Here is an 18,513-nt window from a genome sequence, read left to right as displayed (position 1 = left end):
AGCTCCTGTACTGCTTCTTGATTTCTGCATTCTCTAAAGCGGACAACCTTTTATACCTGTGGCTACCATTGTTGTTTCATCCCCTGAGTCTAACCCCAAATATTTTTGAATAGCTGTAGCAGTATTATTCTTTTTGCCATCGAACTTCTTGGGTCTTAGCCCTAGATGTAGAATCCAACAATGTTCATCATCATGCCTATCCTTCTTGTAGTGAGTGCATGAAGGTTGGGTCCTTTGTACAACATTTGTCTTCCTCTCTTTCCATTTCTGTTTTCTGTTTTCCTTGTTCTTGCTTACAGTGGGTTTTGATGATCCCCCAACTTCTGGGTTCACATTCTTGCCTCTAGCCTTTAGATGTGTAGCTTGAACAGATACCTCATTTATGCTAGTGGGATTAAACATGAGAATAGTGTGCTTTAAATGGCTGTGTAGACCACCTATATACTTAAGCATAGTTTCAGGCGAGTCTAAAGAAATTCCTAGAATCAAAGATCTTTTTCTAAATTCTTGAGTGTAGCCTTGTACACTTTACCCCTTTAATTGGCATAGAGTTTGCCAGCTCATCATGGCTTGCTGCATATAAGCTAGTGGATAGAATTGATTCTTAATTGCAGAAACAAATTTAGTCCAGACAGAAAGAATTTTACCATGCTTCTTCATGTCAACTTGTGTCTTGCCTTCCCACCATGCCAAGGCAGTGCCTCCAAGGCATAGGCTGGCCAGCTAAATCTTACTTTTGTTTGAATCAATGCTCTACACCCTACAATACACATCAATCTGTCTAATCGAATTATCCAACTTCTCTGCATTTAACTCTCCATCATATATCAACAAATCAAATTTAACATCTAATTTAATCAAATATGTTTTCTTTTTAATTTTAGGGCTATTAGGAGGTGTGGGAAAATTTTCTCATTTCCCTTTGTATTTAGAATGGTCATGGAGGAGAGATTCTTCTACTTCTTTATCTTGTTTGGAGTTGGATGAATCTTCATCTCTACCTTTATTAAATTTTCTATACATTTCCTCTACCATGGGTCTCATGGTCATAAAACTATCCATGAACTGGGAGTTTGATTCCAAGGGACTTTCTTCTACCATTTTCCTCTTAGGGGAGACTCTTCCAATTTCTGGGTTAGCTTTAGCCAATTCTCCTTCTCCTAATTTGAGCTTTGTCCTAGTTAGCATTCAACAACAAAATCCAACACAAGCTTGTCTAACCTTGGTAACCTAGAGCTCTGATACCACTTGATCCGTAATTGAGCTAAGACAAACAATTAAGGTATTACAGACTCATGTGCATGGATGTGTCTATGTTATTTTAGGCAACGGATTGATAAGATTGTGAAATACACAAACACTGAAGAACTTAAAGAAAACACAACAGGCAAACATATAAACACAACAAGTTTAATAAGGAGTTCACCCAATACTCCTAGGCTACGTCTCCTAGTCCAGCCTTTAGTGGTGGCCTCTCTATTATGTTTCAAAGCAGAGTTTTTACAACAGTGAGCTCAATTTGAGCCTCACTCGACAGATATAAATCAACAAGACTGTACTTGGATTCTCCAACTCTCTAGAGTACACAGACTCTCCTTACTGACTCTTGACCTCTACTGGTCACAATGGTATGAGTCCAATCTGAGACTCAATACATGACAAGCATATACGGAGGAGTTCGCTTGAACCTCGCAAGCCCTTTATAGAGTACACAGATTCTCTGTCTCTCTCTGACTCTATCTCGATTTTGCCTTTTACTTCTGCAGGTTAGCTCGACTTCTTCTCTCTGTTCTCTGCTCTTAGCTTTCGTATCTCGCTTACTGCTTTCTCTGTCAGTTCGTGGCTTTAAAGCCAATCTTCTTTCTGACTGTTTGTTTATGCTTCCTGACTTTCTGGTTCCCCTGCCTCTATCCATTTGAATCCCTCTGTTCTACGTAATCATCACTGTATAATGCCTCACAGGGAGGTGGCCACCTGTTTCATAATGAACTGAGTGTCAGTTCTGTTGGACGTTTTCAAAATGACCGTTTATTCCGTTAACTCCAAGAGTGCTCGCAAACATGACCTTTTGCCAACACATCATCCATGTCGGACTTCAAATCTTATACAACTTTATCTATTTACCTTGTCAGGTCTAATCACCCATCGGAATGCATCTCCGCCATTAATCTAGGGACCCCAGATCCTACGGTCATCGTCCATATCAGGCGGGTAAGTAACATGATGTTTACTCGTCCGATGTGAAAGATTTTCTCTCTCTTTCGCTGAATGCGTGGCACCCATTGTGTGGCATCGGGCGGGACTCAGTTGAAACCTCTTACCGCTCGAAGCCCTTCCAATATTTTGTCGGTTTTTGTGGGACCCTGCTTCTGACAAAATCGAAATGATACTTTTCCGCAATTTACAATTATTTCGGGTCCGGACACTCGGGGATTTTCCTTCTTTGAGGGGTTTTCCCTGTGATATGTGATTAGTGACTTGTCACTAATCGCATATAAGGAAATACCCCCGTTTCTTGAATTGACTCCTAGTTTTGCTAATTTGTGGTAGCGTGCATTACCATGGGCCGATGGTTTGCGCACTTGACTGAGTGTCCTTGTTGCTCCGCGTTGATCACAAATTGCAACTGTTACGAGGTTATCTCTGATAAGCTTCATCTTTATAAGACTTTGAAACTTTGGCATGAATTTTACAGAGTTCATGAAAACTTAAAGAGTGTTCTAGGATCCAATTCGGATCATAAATTGAAGCTTCCTAATCTTCAATGTACACCAATATTGTTACGGTTAGCAGATAGCTCTGTAATTAACCCTGATTGTGTGTTAGAAGATATATATGTTTCCTTAGATTCTTGGGAATATCCTGTCAATTTCATGATTTTAACACCCAGGAATAATTTAGGAGGACATCCATTAATTTTAGGAAGGCCATGGTTAGCTACAACCGATGCTTTTATCAGTTGTAGATCAGGAGACATGTTTATTTCATATGGAAGCTCGACAAAGAAATTTACATTATACCCACCTGAAAAAACAATGATAGAAGTAGAAAATGAAGAATGGATAAATGATGATAATGATATACAACCATTTTTCACTATTGCACAAATAAATGAAGAGGATCAAATTTTAAATTCAACAAAAAATAATCTCTTTATATGGTGACAATAGTCAAGATTTTCAAGAACAATGTAATATTGAGTATCTATCATCTAGACAAATGTCTTTACATTCTATGGAAAAATTTGGAAACTCTTCAATCGAAATTCTTCCAGGGAAAATTTTGAATATCAATGAAAACTTGGAAGAATTATAGAAAAAGAAATTGGTGGAAATATTTCAAAAACATCTTCTGCATATGTATGGGAATACACTGATATGAAGGGAATTAATCCTAAAACTTGCATGCATCATATTTATATTGAAGAAAATTCTAGACCAGTTCGACAACCACGAATAAGAATGAATTCAAACTTAAAAGAAATTGTTAAAGAGGAATTGCAGAAATTGTTAAATGTAAATTTCATTTATCCAATATCAGGAAGTCAATGGGTTTCACCCCTAGTAATCATTCCTAAGAGAAATGGAAAATGGAGAGTATGCATTGATTACAGGGAATTGAATAAAGCTACTTTGAAATATCATTTTCCACTTCCTTTCAGAGATCAATTTTTAGATACATTAGTAGGTAAAAAGTATTTCTCATTCTTGAATGGTGTTAGTGGGTATAATCAGATCAAGACAAAACCACATTCACTTGTCCATGGGGGACTTATGCTTACCGAGTACTTCCTTTTGGATTATGAAATGCTCCAACAACATTCCAAAGAGAAGTATTGGGAACTTTCTCTCATCTTATTCATGATTGTGTTGAAGTATATATGGGTGATTTTACAGTTTATGGAAATTCTTTTGAAGAAGCACTTGAAAATTTAGAAAAAGTTCTCATAAGATGCAAAGAGGCAAATCTTTCACTAAGTCATAAGAAATGTTTTATGATGTTTAATGAATGAATTTTTTAGGTCACCATATTTCAGGAAATGGAATTAAGGTAGACTTATCTAAGGTAGAAATTATTTCCAAATTATCAATTCCAAGTTGTCAACAAGATGTTAGGAGTTTTCTTGGTTTTACTGGATATTATAGAAGATTCATAGAAAACTTCACAAATATTGCATCTCCACTCTTCAAATTACTCACCAAAGACTGTGAATTCAGTTGTAACTCTCATTGCCAAAAGGCTTTTGAAAATTTGAAAAAGGAGAACTTTGAAGCACCTATTTTAAAAGGACCTAATTGGAAGATTCCATTTCATATATTAACTGATGCTTCAGACACAACTCTAGGAGTTGTGTTAGGACAAAAACATCTCACTCCTTATGCCATTTATTATATCAGTAAAAATTTAACTCCTATAGAGCTAAATTACATTGTAACTGAAAAGGAGTTTTTAGTTGTCATTCACGCCATTAATAAATTCAGTCATTACATCACTAGCTATGAAACTTTCATTCATACGGACCATTCTACCATTAGATACTTAATGAACAAACTAGTTACTGATGGTATAGTAACAATATGACTATTATTATTACAAGAATTTAATATCGCCATTCTCGACCGACTTGGAAAACAAAATACAATTGCTGACTTTTTATCTAGAATTCAAAATGATAACAATGATATACCTGTAGAGGATAAATTTCCTGATGAATATATTTTTGCAGTATCTATTAAATCACCTTGGTTTGCAGATATTAATAATTATTTAATTACAGGGAAGTTACCCTCCTATTTTTTTCCTTGAGAAAAGAGAAGAATAATCCAAACAAGTGCATCTGATTCATGGATAAATGAAGAATTATACAGGACAGACTAGATTTCATCATCCAAAGGTGTGTAAGAGAAGATGAAATACCTAAGATACTTAATGCATGGCATGATGGACCATATGGAGTTCATTTTGTTGAGAAAATAACTACTTACGAACTCCTTCTCTTAGGATGTTATTGGCCTTCCCTTTTTAAGGATGCCAAGGAATATGTTAAGAGGTGTGATAGCTATCAAAGAATGGGGAAACTTATTCCTTCAGATGAAATACCACTACAACCTCAGGTACTCATTGAACCTTTTGAAAAATGGGCTTTGGATTTTGTTGGACCAATTAATCAATCTTCAAAACAAAAAAAAAATATATATTCTTGTATGCACTGATTATGTTACTTAATGGGTAGAAGCTAAAGCACTTTATTTTGCTACTGAAAATGTTGTAGTTTCGTTTCTTTTTGAGGATATTTTTACTCGTTTTAGTGTCCCAAGAGAGATTATAATAGATAAGAGAAAACAATTTACATCCAGAGTAGTGAAAAATATAGTGGAAGAATATAAAATCAATCATCAGAAATCTACTCCATACCATCCACAAGAAAATTGTAGGTTTTAACCCCGTACATAAATTACCTGCATATGAATTCTAAAACATAGAAAATAAACAATGCGAGAGCATAACACATAAAACACATATACATAGAGATTTTCCCCTGTATCCCAAAACCGGGACTATGAGCTTGATTTTTCATTATATTCCTTTCAATGTTACAATACATATTTATACATGTTGAAGCATCCAATACCATGGACCAAAAACCATTGCGTCCAATACCATGGACCAAAAAACCATCACATCCAATACCATGGACCAAAAACCATCGCGTCCAAAAAACATGTGCCAAAATCATGCACAAAACCATAGGTGGGTCCACCCAACCTAACATAGGGTCCAAAACCAAAATTTTCCAGGGCGCTGCCTCGAACCCCATAAAGTGGGGTTACGGGTGCCCTTCAAACCTCCTATTAACTACATGGAAAGAATATAACACAACCCAACATTCTCCCACTTGTTGTCTTCTTTCCACAGAGGACCACAAGAGAGCTTAGTCATTTTCCCAGCCCTGAAATGCCCATTGTCTCTCTACACCAAGAGAACTTCTCAGAGCTCACAGTTTTTGTCAATGCATCTGCAGTATTCTTCAAAGTGTCCACCTTTACCAGCAACACCTTTTCGTCTTCTATCATATCCCTCACAAAGTGATACTGAACATCAATGTGCTTTGTATTTGACTGATATGTAGGGTTCTTTGCCAAGAAAATTTCACTTTGGCTGTCACAGTTTATCCTTATAGCTTCCTATACTAACCCCATACTTGAACATAATCTTTGCAACCAAACTGCTTCATTGCTTGCATGAGTGGCTGCCATGTATTCTGCCTCTGTAGTTGATAGTGCCACTACATATTGTTTCTTACTCATCCAACTGACTGCTCCTACAAATAGGTTAAACACATACCCACTTTTAGATCTTCTCTGATCTAGATCTCCAACCCAGTCTACATCAACAAAGCCACGAATATCTAACACTCTGTCCAATCCTAGTCTTCCTTGGTAGCATAGACCATAATCACTAGTGCCACGCAAATACTTTAAAACCCACTTCACTACTGTCCAATGCCCCTTTCCTGGTTTTGACATAAACCTGCTCAATACTCCCACTACATGTGCAATGTCTGGTCTAGTACAGACCATTGCATACATTAAGCTACCAACTGCACTTGCATATGGAACACGAGACATGTCCTCTTCCTCTTCTTTTGTCTTGGGACACTGTTAAGCAGATAAACTCACACCTACAGGAATAGGAACCTTCACCTGTTTACTATCCTACATATTAAACCTCTGTAGTATTGTCTCAACATACTTCCTCTGGTTTAACCAGAGCTTCCTCTTTGCCCGATCTCTTTTAATTTCCATTCCCAAAATATAGTTTGTAGCACCAAGATCTTTCATGTCAAATTTGGAGGACAATTGGGTTTTCAAATCTTGGATAATTTCTTTGTCATTTCCAACCAACAACATATCATCCACATACAAGACAAGATAAATAACACGATCTCCAATTAATTTAAAATACACACAGTGATCACCTTTGCTTCTGGTGAAGCCAAGTCCCTGTATAAATGTATGAAATTTTTGATACCACATCCTTGGTGACTGTTTTAACCCATACAGAGACTTCTTTAACTTGCATACTAGTTCTTTCTTACCCTTCACCGCAAAGCCTTCAGGTCGCTTCATGTAGATTTCCTCTTCCAGATCCTCGTGAAGGAATTTTGTCTTCACATCCATCTATTCTACCTCAAAATCAAAAGCAACAACAATAGATAAAAGTAATATAATAGAAGTTACCATGACAACAAGAGAAAAAATATCACCAAAATCAATTCCTGGCACCTGGGAATAACCTTTTGCTACCAATCGAGCTTTGTATTTCTCCACTTTTCCTTCTGCATTTGTCTTCTTTTTGAACACCCATTTTCTGCCAATGGGTTTCCTTCTAGCCAACAACTCCACCAGATCCCAAGCCTCATTTTTGTGCAAAGATGCCATTTCATCAACCATGGCCTCTTTCGAGAGTTTTCCATCCTCTGAATCCACTGCTTCCTTCACAGTTCTGGGATCATCATCAGTAACAGACAAAGAAAAATTTGAATAGAAAGTAGATGGAATATACCTTTCTGGCTGCCTTCTTTCTTGAACTGATCTTCTCACAGTGGGAGTTTGTGTCTCTTCATCTTCTGATTCCTCCACTTTTGTAGAGTCTGATTCTTCCTCCTTTAGCTCAAACTCTATCTTCTTAGGTTCCTTTTGTTGGACTTCATGTTTAATAACATCTTTCACCTCTCTAAACACCACATCTTAGCTGTACAAAACCTTCCTTGTTATTGGGTTCCAAAGCTTATAACCATTTAAACCATCCTTATACCTAATAAAGATGCACTTTTCAGATTTACTATCAAACTTGGTTCATTTCTCCTTTGGAACATGTACATATGCATCACATCCAAATACCCTCAGATGTGAAAGAGAGGTTTTCTTACCAGTTCATAACTTTTGAGGAATCTTATCCTCCAACGCTGATGAAGGTGACCTATTGACCAGGTAACATGCAGTATCCACCACCTCTGCCCAGAATTCATGTCCTAACCTGGCACCACTGACCATGCTTCTTGCCCTTTGCATCAATGTCTTATTCATTCTTTTTGCAACTCCATTTTGCTGATGTGTTTATGGAGTAGTATTCTTCCGTGCTATACCACACTTCTTACAAAATTCTTCAAATCCCTTACTACAAAACTTTCCACCGTTATCTGTCCTTAGCACCTTTATCTTCTTCTCTGTTTGGTTTTCCACCAGAGCCTTAAATTCTTTAAACCTGTCAAAGACTTCAGATTTCTTCTTAAGGAAATATATCCATGTATTCCTTGAGAAGTCATCTATAAATGATACATAGTACACATACTTACCCAGTGATGGAACCTTCACAGGTCCAAACACATCACTATGCACAAGTTCTAATATCTATTTCACCCTCTTACTACCAGAGGGGAAACTCAACCGATTCTGCTTCCCATATACACAATTTTCACAGAAATCAAAATCCAGAGAGCTATTACTCATACCTTATACCATACCTTTAACATGAAGTATCCGAAGGCCCTTTTCTCCAATATGTCTAAGCCTTTGATGCCATAGCATGGTCTTCTCTCCAGAGACCACTAGATTTTCTGCTCCACTTTCAGGAACCACAAAACTATTGCACCCATCAATAATAGTGCTACCTTGCAGCTTGTACAGAGTTCCAATCCGAACTCCCTGCATCAATACCAGTGCTCCGCAAACCATCTTGCAGTTATCCTTCTCAAACACTGTTTTTACACCTGCATCATCTAGCTTGCTAACAGAAATCAGATTTCTGGCTAATGCAGGAATATGTAGAACACTTGGAAGCGTTCTAACCCTTCCACCTTGCAACTTCAACTTTACTTTTCCGTGACCAACGATTCTAGCCTTTTTGTCATCCCCCAAGAAGACATCACCACCATCATATTTCTCATACTTGCAGAACCTCTCTCTATGGGGAGTGAAGTGAAAGGATGCACCTGAGTCAATCAACCATGCCTCATGATCTACATGTGTACTTGAAGAAGCCAAGTACACATCCCCACCTTCATCTGAGGTGGTTTTCGCCTCTGCAAAAGGAGCCTCATCAGATCCCTTTCCTTTGTCAGGAGATTTAGATTTACAGACCCTTTTGTAGTGCCCTTCCTTTCCACATTTCCAGCACACCACCTTTACAGGTTTTCCTGGAGATTTAGATCTCCCACTCGATGACTTATTTTTGTTTCTGTTCTGGGTCCACCCTCGTACAAACAAGGCATCACCATTTTGACTCTCCATATTTTTCCATCTCATCTCCTTCGTCAGTAAGGATGAGACTATTTCATCAAAATGCAAGGCAGTTGCATTGCTACCTAGTGCAATAACCAGACTATCCCATGAATCTGGTAGAGAACACAACAAACTGATGCAATTATCTTCATCTGAAATTTTAATATCAACAGATGCTAATTGACTTACCACAGTATTAAATGCATTCAGATGCTCTATCACTAAGTCTCCATCTTTCATCCTCGGGTGATACAACTTTTTCCACAAGAACAGTTTATTCACTAGAGACTTAGATTGGTACAAAGTCCCTAACTTGTCCCACAAAGCCTTTGCCATAGCTTCCCCTAATACATTCAGCAATATTCAATCTGAGACACACAATCGTATTGTTCTCTTTGCCTTCCGATCCAACTTCTTCCATTCTTCATCAGACACTCCCATTGGTTTAGTACCCAGATTTACCGCGATCCACTGGTCTTTATCCACCAATAGATCCTCCATCTTGAGTTTCCACAACTCAAAACTCTGACCATTAAATTTCTCAATCTCTATCTTTCCACTGCTCGCCACCTTCTTTCACCACCAGAATCGATCTCACAGATCTCCCACTGAACAAGGTCTACCATAGGCCTGAGTGAAACCCCTCAACAACAAAGGCGTCCCCTTGAAGCCAAAACTGCTCTGATACCAAATGTAGGTTTTAACCCCGTACAAAAATTACCTGCATACAAATTCTAAAACACAAAAAATAAACAATGCAAAAGCATAACACATAAAACACATATACACAGAGATTTTCCCCTGGATCCCAAAACTGGGACTACCAGCTTGATTTTTCATTATGTTCCTTTCAATGTTACAATACATATTTATACATGCTATCGCATCCAATACCATGGACCGAAAAACCATCGCATCCAATACCATGGACCGAAAACCATCGCGTCCAAAAAATATGTGTGAAAATCATGCACAAAACCATAGGTGGGTCCGCCCAACCTAACATAGGGTCCAAAACCAAAATTTTCTGGGGTGCTGCCCTGGACCCCATAAAGTGGGGTTATGGGTGCCCTTCAAACCCCCTATTAACTACGTGGAAATAATATAACACAACCCAACAAAAATGGACAAGTAGAGTCTATCAACAAAGTTATTGAAGCAATCCTCATCAAGACAGTTCACTTGCATAGAAGGGATTGGGAAGAAAAGCTTCTAGAAGCTTTGTGGGCCTACCATACCACATGGAGAAACACTACAAGACATACTCCCTATGAACTTGTTTATGGAAATAAAGTCGTATTTCTAATCGAGTTCCAGATTCAGACCTATAAGACAATAATCAAGTTGGGACTTCACTTATCAGAAGCACAAAAGAAAATAAAGGGTAAACTCAATGAGATTGATGAAATAAAGCAAGATGCTAGCTAGAAGACTAGTTTAGTCCAGCAACAAAGATTGAGAGGGCATGATAAATACATCAAAGAAAGAAAATTTCAGCCAAGATACTGGGAATTACTCTTTTATTCAAAGTTCAAATATTTCCAAAGAAAATTTCAAACTCACTCTCTTGGGCCTTATGAGATTGAAAATGTTTTTGATAATGGAGCAGTCGGAATTAGGACTATTGATGAAGAAAAATTTCCTCTCTTAGTAAATGGACTTCGACTTAGGATCTATCATAAGTCAATGACTAGGGAGGAATTTGTAAATATTTTTTAGAACAACTCTGATTTGAATCTGGTCAAGAAGAATTCTTCTTCTTAACAAATTTCAAATTTATTTATATATAATATATATATATATATATATATATATATATATATATATATATATATATATATATATATATATATATATATATATATATATATATATATATTGATTGTATAAACATGAAAACCAACAATTGTTGGCATGTTTATGCAAAAAATTCAAGGTGAAAACCAAGAATTCTTGGCATCTTAAATTTTATTTGTATTCCATTTTCTATAATTCCATCTTCTTTTATCCCTTTATTTTCAAAACAATAAATAGCTACATAATTATTGATTTTCTGTAGCTTTGATAACTTTCTGCAGCCAATTTCACATAAACTTCTGATGATACAATTGAAGGAATGATTGACTCCCTCCACTGCAAAGTACCTGAAGTTAGCATAGAAAAAAGGGGCAACCAAAGGTTAGCAAGAAAATAATTCAAAGGTATGCACTTCTTTAATTTAATAATAGGGATCAAAGAATTACATATATTAATTATAAGACATAGTACTATCAAAACTCACAATCATTATTTCTAAGAGTTGATCGTATCATGTCAAATCATGTATAATCTTCCATTCACTCCCGATCATCATAAATCATATTCTAATCCATTGAACTGATCGCCCAAATCATAAACATGAATGCTCTTAACGGTTAGATTATGCCTCATTCCCTTATACCCTCACTACCTACGCTCTCATTATTCCAGCACTCACGCTCTCAGCCTTTCTGTTATAAAAACCTTACAAGAAGTCCTTCCGTGTCAAACAAAATAGTTTTTGAAATGAAGCTTCTCGACAATGGGAGTGATAGTCAGAATAGAGCCAACAGGGAAAACAAATTTGGTGGGGTATCCACAAAAAAAGGAATTGTTGCAGAAGGCACAATGGCTAGAGTTTATAGATAAATTTGATGGCTTCCATAAAGAAGTGATCAAATCCTTCACCAGGATTTTGATGGAGTCTAAGTGGAGATAGGAGACATCAAATTCATAGTGATAGAGTTGTTTATAGCTAAAGCTACTGGAATACCACAGATTGGAGAAAAATGTTTCAAAAATAGAGGTATTGAAAGAGAAGACTGGAAGGATTCCCGAAGAAACCAAGCATGGACACCACCATTTTCAAGAAGGGCATCCCAAGCATGACATTAAAAAGTAAGTGGAGGAATTTTCTTCTAATAATCCAAAAATTTGTTACCTGCGAAGGAAGGTTTGGATGCATGTTCTCTACCATATTGGGTTGCTAATGAATTTTCTTGAAGAAAATGAGATAAATCTTTCGTATTTATTGTTGGATAGTCTAAGAAAGATGTCAGGGAATGTTTAAAGGAGAATTCAGTTCATAGATAATACAATGTATCACCATGATCTAGTCAAAATACTTGTTTAATTTCATCTCCAAAACATAGGTGATAATTGGGAAAGATTTTTAATAAGGAATCACTTTGAGGAAGAAACTCATGGGTAGTTAAATAAAAATAGACCTAAGGGGGGAAGGAAAAGAAAACTTGATAGGACACTAGAACAAGAACCACAATAGCCACAGGAACTGTCAGAGGATGACATCCCTCTTGCAAAAGTTTTAGAGAAAATAAACAAAAGAAATGTTAAAAGAAAGAAAGCCAGTAAAGAAACATAGGTTTCACCTCAAATAGAGAAGCCTAAAATAGAAAGGAAGAAAACTAAAAATACCCCTATCATAGGTCTAAGAAGGAGTACCAGACTCAACTCAACAAAATAATTCCCTAAAAAAGAATAGAGCATGTCAATGAAGAAACAGAAGAGGACTCAGAGGCAGAAGAAGATTCAAGAATTTCTATGAGAACATCTCCACAAGTTTCATCACCAAGGGTTTCATCACCAACTTACACCTCGCCTCCTCAGAGTCAAAGGCAAAGAATTCCAGAAATTAATCCTATGCAGTAAGAAATTTATGATTATATTGAATCCCTGGAGAAAAGGGATGCAAGCAGAACATCAATTCCAATTCAAGAGGAAGAAGAAGTCTAGTTTAATGAACCACAAGAACCTCTAGTAGTCAATATATTAAAACAGGAAATCTGTGAACTGGAGACATTAAACAGCTACATTAAAAATAAAAATCAAGCCTTGTAAGATAGAATGAAGTCCAAATAGCAAAGAGTGAAAACCTCCTTTTACATCTAAGTATGTGGTTTAATAAGAACAAGAAACTGAGGAAGAAGAATAGGGCTTTATAGAGACGGGTTATAAACTTGAAATACAAGATCCTCCTGAGAAAACCAAGGATGGCAATGACTGGTAAGAAAGTGAAAATGATGAAGTTAGATGTACTTGAAGAAGTGTCCAAGAAAATGCAGTAGTTAAAAAAATATATCAATTTTATGTTTTGTATGAGGACATACAAAATATTTAATGTGGGGGAATGTAGAGTTCCATAACTGTTTTGTTTTGACACCCTTTTTCTTCCATTTTCCTCTTTTTCGTCATCGTTATAAACTCAATAAAAGAACTATACCATAGATTTTGATAAGCTAAAAGCTCTCATATGTCTTATTTTCATATTCATTAATGTGCCTTATTATTTTGTTAAAGATTACATAGGTACATAATTAACATGATTCTGCAGCTATTTTAGAAATCTGCATCTACCTCCATGGTTTGTGGGGTTCTGGTGTGCCAACAAAGCAAAGAATCATATGGGCGGTTGAGGATTGATCCCCTCATGGATTGCCTCCTATTCGCTCAAGTTAATTCACTGAAGGAATCACACAATGGCACGGGTCAAACACGTAGCAGCAGAAGTCTAAATTTGTCACATTTCTATGATTTTCTTTCCAAATAGAAAATCACTGAGATAACGCTTTTATTGTTAAGTTTAAAATTTGAATAAGGATTGATTAAAAGACCTGTAGGTGTAGAAGTCTCAAACTGTTGAGCACACATTTTATATATAAACATTTATCCTCTGTAAAGGATAGGGAGGAAGTAATAGTTAAATTTATCAAGAATTATGAAACAAACCTTTGTCCTCATATTGAATTAAAGTTACCTTTCTACTATTTGATGCGTATGTGAGTTTGATTTACACCTACTGTATGTGGAGGGCCCCTGCAAACAATCGAGGTTTAGTCTATTTCATTTTCTTGCTTTTTGTTATCGCATTGTTATTTCTTTCTAGTTTAGTTTCCTTACTTCACTATTTCATCATTTTGTTATAATTGAGTTAAATATCATTATTTTGTTTATCATTTCATTATTTCTTTTGTGCTTGAATTTATTCATAGTCATTTAATGGTTTAGTTTCTTCAATTCTTTTCGCTTAATTAAAGTCCCTATTTTACGCTTTTAGAATCATAACTTGTATATACTCTCTAGTCAATGTTAGAAGATTACTTTCATGCTTTTTAGAATCAAAGTTTGTACATACTTTGTAGACAACTTTTGAAGGATTGTTTTCTTTCTCTTAGAATCATTTCAATTTCAATACTCTACTTTATAGCAGCAAGGTGTTTAGGATAGATTCATAACGGTAAATTGATTGACATAAGATGATTTGGAACAATACTCAACATAGATATGACCTGGTAGATTAGTCTAACAATAGCTTAAATTTCACTCATTAAAAATCTTACTCTAATATAATAGGAACCTAGATAAACAACGAACATCCCAAAACAAATACAAACATCATCTTACAAACTAAAGGAAAGGATTCTAGCATATATAATGCACCTGCACTTCATAATTTTACCAACTCCAGTTGATAATTTATGTTTCCAATTTAAGAACATTAAATTGACCAAATAGTAATGCTCCCATTGTCGGTAGGCCTACACAATGGCATACATCTCTTTGTCATAAGTGTGATATTTATGAACCGTGTCTGAAAGTTTCTCACAGTGATATGCCACTGGATGCCCCTGTTAAGTAAGGACTACCCCAATAGCATAGTCAGAGGCATATGTCTCGATCTCAAATGGTTGTTGCAAGTATGATAATGTGATAACTGGTGGAGAGCAGAGGTGATGTTTAAAATCTACGAATGCCTTCTGTTGAGATTCAGACCAAAAGAAATTTTCTTTCACTCCTCCCTTGGTGACTTGACTCAACGGCCAAGTGATATGAGAGAACCCCAACATAAACCTGCGGTAGAAATTGGCAAGACCCAGAAAGCTGCGGAGCTCTGTCAAAGTGGTTGGGGTTGGCCAATCCCGAATGACTTCGATCTTGGTTGGTTACACATGCACACCCTTTTCATCAATAATGTATTCCACATACTGAACTTGGGTCATGCTAAAAGTGCATTTCTCCAATTGGCACACAACTTATGTTGTCGCTGTGTTTCAAGAACCTATCAAATGTGGTGGAGGTGCTCTTCCCAACTCTCGCTGAAGATCAGGATGTCATCCAAGTATACCACTACAAATGAGTTGGTGAATGGTCGCAAGATATCATCCATCAACATCATGAAGGTTGTAGGAGCATTCGTCAACCCGAAAGGCATAACCAACCATTCGAAAGCACCATCCTTGGCTTTGAAGGTAGTCTTCCACACATTAGAGGGCTTGATTGGTACCTGGTGATATCCAAACTTCAAGTTGATCTTGCTGAAATATTTTTCCCCCTTGAGTTGGTCCAAAAGGTAATCAATCTGTGGGATCAGGTACCTATTCCAAACAATGATCTTTTTTAGTGCCCGATAGTCAAGACAGAGTCTCCAAGTCCCATCCTTCTTCTATACCAACACGATCAGGCTCCCATAGGGTGATGAACTTTGCCTAATGTGACCTTTCTGCAGAAACTCCTCAATCTTCCTCTTGATTTCATCGTTCTCCAGAACGAAGTGCCGATAGATTGGTTCACTGGGAAAAGACACATCTGGGGTCAGATCGATGGAATGCTTGACCTGACAGTGTAGAGGCACCCCTGTGGGGGAGATGAAGATGTCCTTGTATTCCTCTAGGACCTTGTCCATCTGTTGTTATCATGTGGAGGGCCCTTTTCTAGAGGTCATGACCACTATATTCTTCTTTCCCTGAGGGCGTATCATTAGGAAAACAAATTTCCCCAGTTTTGGAAATGAGCCTACTGCATTGTTTTGCAGTAACCGAAGAGATGGCGGTAGGTGGTGCTACCTTCGTTATCTTATACAATGTATCTCCCAAGGTATTGATACCAACGCGATGCCTTGACTCATACACAACAAGTTTCTTCCACAAGTATGGTTGGCCTAATAATACATCACAAAAATCAAGGGTAGCAACACCACATAATACCTCATCCGTGAAGGGCTTGATGCTATATGGAAGGTGACATTGTTGGCTCACGCGAAGATCCCGTCCTTGGTGAAGCCACCTAATTGTGTGCGGTTGTGGGTGTGATGTGGTCAGTAAGCCCAACCTCTTCACGACCTCTACTGCAATGAGGTTCTTTTAGCTCCCGTTTTCGATAATGAACTGTAGAGGGGAACTGTTTACCCACATATGGGAGTGTAAGGGACACTCCTCCTCCTCTGGATCTTCAAGTTCCTCCTTCTAGATCTTTGTGGTGGTGATGGTGGCGTTGGGATCTGCATCGGTAATTTTCTTCCCTTTCTCATTCCCCTTGTCAGGTTCTGACTTAGAGTTGGAATATGCATCTGATTCCGAAGCCTTTAGCTCGGCCACTAGTGACTGCTTGGCCCAACACCCACTTGTGTTGTGAGTGGAGCTCTTATGGAACTCACACCACTTTCCCATGCCCTTCTTCAACTTCACAATGTTGTTATTTTCTTATGGCTTTGGTGAGATGTCTTGGGCCATCTCTCCTTGGATTTGTCCTTTAATCTATTGGTTTGGGGGTACCTTTCACTTGCTTTAGATTCGCAAATCCAAAGTCTCGCTCGATATTGATGGCATATCAGTACATCGTGCCGAGCGAGGAGATGTCCAGGAACTCCATCTCGTCCTGAATGTATCTGTGTAGGTAGCTGTGGTACTTGAGTACCAAATGTTGCTCAAAATCCTTGATACCCAACTTTGTGTGAAGGGTATGAAAAACATTGGTAAAATTTGACACATCTTGGCCCCTTCCCTGCCACAACGTGGTCCACTTTATGTATTTTTCCTCAGAGCTCTCGATGGGGTAGTACTACTCCTTGATGGCATCTGAGAATGAATTCCAAGTGGGAGCAGCTGAAAACAATGAGGTCGTACTTTCATCCTTCTTCTCACAATAGGTTTCCCACCAATCTTTGACGTGGGGGGCGCCTTTGAGAAGAGAAAAAGTAATATTCTCTTGGCTAGAAAAATAATGAACAGAAAAATAACCTTCTAGTAGATTTAACCATTTATCTATGGCGTCTGCATCTATTTGGCCCTCAAATATGGGAATGTCAAATTTTACGTGTACCTTAAAAGGTGTGGAGCCTCCAAAGTGGCTGCTCAATGTGGATGCACCGCTGGTGGGCAAGCGTTGAAGGATATGTGCAAAGTTATCCATCATCACATTCCTTTGTTTCTCAAGGGCCTCCTCGAGCAATATTTTGATAATATCTCTTGGTACCTCATCTTTATTTTCTTCCCACATGGGCGACCGTCGGGGTTTGTGAGGCTAATCTTGCAAAGGTTCAACCAGATCAAGCCCTAAATCCCTATATCCCGACCTCGTTAGGGACATGCAAACAAAAACATAGAAAGAGCAACTGGTTTAATACCACTAATCTAGATTTAAACAAGAACACAACAAATTATAGATATAACCATAAATACAGAGATGTAGCATAAATAACACTTCATTTCATTAATATCAAATACTAAAATATGCTTACAAACATAATGGAAATACGACTAGCTTGGGAAATGGTAGCTTATCTCTAAGAAGAGATGTGGTCGCTACGTGCCTCTGAACAAAGTTACAATGAGGCTCAAGGGCCTTTTTATTATTGAATAATAAGAGAAAACCCTAAAAAACCAAAACCCTAGCTCGAGGAGATGTAACACCAAGAGTTTATGGGCCTCATTGGGGTTAGTTAGGCAGCCAACTTCTCGCATTCGTAACTTGGTCATATTATCTCTGTTTCATGCGTATGATACCTCATTGGAAATATTTCGCTGAGGAATATAGCTGCTGACATGATTTCCATAGAAATCACTAGCATTTTTTGTGGAAATCACATCAACATCTGTATTCCTCAGAGATATCTTTCCAATGAGGTATCATACACATCAAACAGAGATAATATGACCAAGTTATGACCCTGAGAAGTTGGCTGCCCAACTAACCCTAACGAGGCTCATAAGATCTTGGTGTTACATCTCCTCGGGTTAGGGTTTTGGTTTTTTAGGGTTTTCTCTTATTGTTCGATAATAAAAAGGCCCTTGAGCCTCATTGTAACTTAGTTCAAAGGCATTTAGATGCCACATCTCTTCACATAGATAAGCTACCATTGTCTGAGCTAGTCTTATTTCCATTTTGTTTATAAGCATATTTCAATATTTGATATTAA

This window comes from Pinus tabuliformis, chromosome 6, assembly GCF_031772625.1.
Source record: "Pinus tabuliformis cultivar Carrire ecotype Pingquan chromosome 6, CPIR1, whole genome shotgun sequence".
Classification (NCBI taxonomy): Eukaryota; Viridiplantae; Streptophyta; class Pinopsida; order Pinales; family Pinaceae; genus Pinus; species Pinus tabuliformis.
The sequence above is the reverse complement of the archived record's forward strand: the minus strand, read 5'-3'. Positions refer to the sequence as shown.